General features: G+C 47.4%; 1 long non-coding RNA gene across 1 annotated transcript; it reads right to left on the bottom strand.

The window, feature by feature from the left end:
• Window positions 1-2,118: 2,118 nt before the first annotated feature.
• On the bottom strand, window positions 2,119-2,558 carry LOC125982051 (uncharacterized). The gene is made up of 3 exons (XR_011088170.1): window positions 2,428-2,558; window positions 2,293-2,346; window positions 2,119-2,172 (listed from the first exon to the last, which is right to left on the bottom strand). It is a non-coding gene; the product is annotated as an uncharacterized lncRNA (long non-coding RNA).
• Window positions 2,559-3,075: the final 517 nt, after the last annotated feature.

The following is a 3,075-nucleotide window of genomic DNA, read 5'->3' as shown; positions in this document are numbered from 1 at the left end:
CCCGCTTCCCCTTTTCGACGGGCCGCGTAAAAAGTAACTCTGAGCCAGTTGGAGAATTAAATAACTTTCGTAAATATTTAAAGGAGGAGTGGATTTCGTTAGAAGTGAATTGTTGGAAATTTACTTCTTCTAAATAAATTAACAACGACGGTTGAAATAAATCAGTGGAGTTGGAGGAGAATAAAAATATTTCGATTGTCCGTCGGCCGCGGCTCAGTTCCCCTTTTTTGACGGGCCGCGTAAAAAGTAACTCTGAGCAAGTTAGAGAATTAAATAACTTTCGTAAATATTTAACGGAAGAGTTGAGTTCGTTGAAAGTGAATTCGGTTGAGAATTTACTTCCTTTAAATAACATAACGACGATGATTAAAATAAATCAGTGAAGTTGGTGGAGGATAAAAATATTTCGATTGTCCGTCGGGCGCGGCCCAGTTCCCCTTTTGTCGGGCCGCGTCAAAAGTTAAATAGGACACGATCAAAAAATAGACTTGCCTTCCAAATTAATTATTGGGCAAATCTAAAGACAGCACGACATTTTTATTCGGTAAGAAAGTCGCTATTCTCTTCGAAGCAATTAAGTGGGGTGAAGAACTCCGACGGTCAAGTGCTAGATCTACGTATACGAAGTTAGAATTAATAATATAAAGGGCATTAATTTTCTTCTTAAATGCTATTATTGTCACACTTTTATTAATTCGATTCTCTTTCGAATAAAAAAAGTTGGTCGGCTCGCTGCATGAGCGACCAAGTGGAACGGACCCATATCAACATTTACTTCGGCAAAACTAGTGCTTGGGTGCGCTATACAAACGAATCCCTGAGGTCTTAACAAAGACATCTAAAAAATATCCGTAACGAATAAGAACTTCAAACATTAGCGGGGAGCCATCAATACGATGCGGTCACTTCGAAGTCCTGCCTCGAATTGAGTTACTCGGCACGCGCTTCGGGTGACTTGAGAGGGATTGGCGTCGTACAGAAATTAGATTGATTCCGGAGGAGTTAATTTAACTCGGGTGGTTAGATTACGGACGAATCTCCGAACCCGGCTAAAACGAACCCGTTACTGGGAAGCCGGGGGCACCTGACTGCAAGAGGTGCGTTTGACAGCGTTTGGGGCAACAACCGTTTTTTGTGGCGCTCTCTTCTGGTTCAAGAGTGCCCTGCATGTGAATTTGCCTTTCCTGCCTTCTGATTGGATGAGCGCCGGTGTGACGCGGTGCCTCTGTCACCGTGGCGGGGGGTATACGTCGGCATCGGAGCGTCTGCCAACGTCTGAGACCGGCTGGCAGTGTATCGGAGGTGTCGAGTGCGGAGCTCACTCACCAGCTGGTGTTAGGGCCACAGAATGAAGGCCAAGGAGAAGACTAGAAAGAGAAACAGAAACTTCTCCTCCAATTGTTTGATTTGTCTCTTCTGAGCTTCGATGAATTCTTTCAGCTCTTTGTTCCTCTAGGACGGACAAATGGAAAGTAGCCTTCAAAAGCCAGTAAGCGTGCAAGTAAGTGCCGGGCTGGCTTTGGGCCCTTACCTGTTGCGCGCTGTGCAGCAGATCCATTCTCTCTTGGAGGATGCAAGCGTCGCGCTCCCTCAACTCCCACATCAGGGCTCGCTTCCATTGGTCCACGGCGCTCCTAAGCTCTTGTCTCTGATCCGCCGTCAGCACGTCATTCACGCCAGCGTGGCTGGCTTTTTCGCCGTCCGTGGCGGGGCAGTCCCGCTGCGGTAGCGCCTCGTACAACATGGCCTCCAGCTCCATGATCCTCTGGGCCGCAATCCTCGTCCATCAGTAGTCCGGCGGGAGATTTGAGGGCGGCTTACCTTATGAGCCTGGTCCATGGAACGCTTCCTGAAGTCCAACTCTTCATCCAGGTAGCCCTTCTGGTTGCAGAACATATCCTAGCACAGCTCAAGGTCAGAATTGTTGGGGCACATTGCCCCGAGTTCCCCTTGGCTGATGTCGCGTGTCTGTCTACCTTCTCACTTTCAATGTCCAACATCTTCTGTTGAAGTGCTGACTTGGTCACTTTGATGTATTCTAACCACTGAGGAAAGGCTGCTGTCACATAAGCAGAATGCGAGAGCGTGCGTGGACGTGCGCGTTACCTTCTCGGCTAGGGTGGGAAGGGTCCTGGCGTGAATCACGACTACCTGCTCCTCGTTGGTGAGATTCTGCAAGAGCCCAAAGGCACAGCGTCAACAAGGTTCTTTCAGCGCAAAGCCTTCCAAAAGTCACATTTGAGCCGCCGAGTCTCGTGGAGTGCGAACATAAGGAGTTCGACATACACTTACGGCGTTATCGCCCAGGATGTCCAGCTTCTTCATCAGATCACTGATGACGATGTCCTGGGGAAAGGCGCAAGGAGCAATGTAAGGTGTTCTGGGACCTCAGGTTAAGGTTAGGGTTGCGAGGGACGCCTTACGTACGCTCACGCCGTCGGCCTCGCAGTAGATCTGCAAAGGGCTGAGGCCGTCTGGGAAACGGACTTGCAGAAACTTCAAGACGGGGGAGCGCCACTCCCTCTCCTGAAAGGCAGAGGCATGCATCCGTCCGTCCGTCCGTCCGTCCGTCCGTCCGTCCGTCCGTCACATCTCTGGCCTCAACACGCTTGTGCGAGTCTTGTTGACTCTGACCTGACATGACTTAGACAAACTTTATTGTCATCTTGTCTGCACATGGTGCATACAAAACGAAATTTCGTTGCACACGGCTTACAACAAAGTAGTGATATTGCAGTTGAATAGAAGTAACATATCCTATGAAAATATATATATACATATACTGTATATATATATATATATATATTACAAATAAGTATAAAGTGCAGCAGTGCTAATTATGCAATAGTGCAAGTAGGCAAAACAGTATTCAAGAGTGTGCAGAGGAATGCTAAACCATGTATTAAACTTCTATTTAAAAGGTTTACACAAGTTCAGTAAAGTTGGTAGTGCGAGATAGTGCAAGATAGAGGTCCGTAGTGTCATAAAGTACAGTTCTGTGAATGTGTGATGCAGAGTTCAGTTTAGAGCTCAACAGTTCTAATGTTCAACAGTCTGATGACAGCAGGGAAAAAG

This window comes from Syngnathus scovelli, chromosome 15, assembly GCF_024217435.2.
Source record: "Syngnathus scovelli strain Florida chromosome 15, RoL_Ssco_1.2, whole genome shotgun sequence".
Taxonomy (NCBI): Eukaryota; Metazoa; Chordata; class Actinopteri; order Syngnathiformes; family Syngnathidae; genus Syngnathus; species Syngnathus scovelli.
Note: the sequence above shows the minus strand (reverse complement) of the source record. Positions and strands in the feature narration are given on the sequence as shown.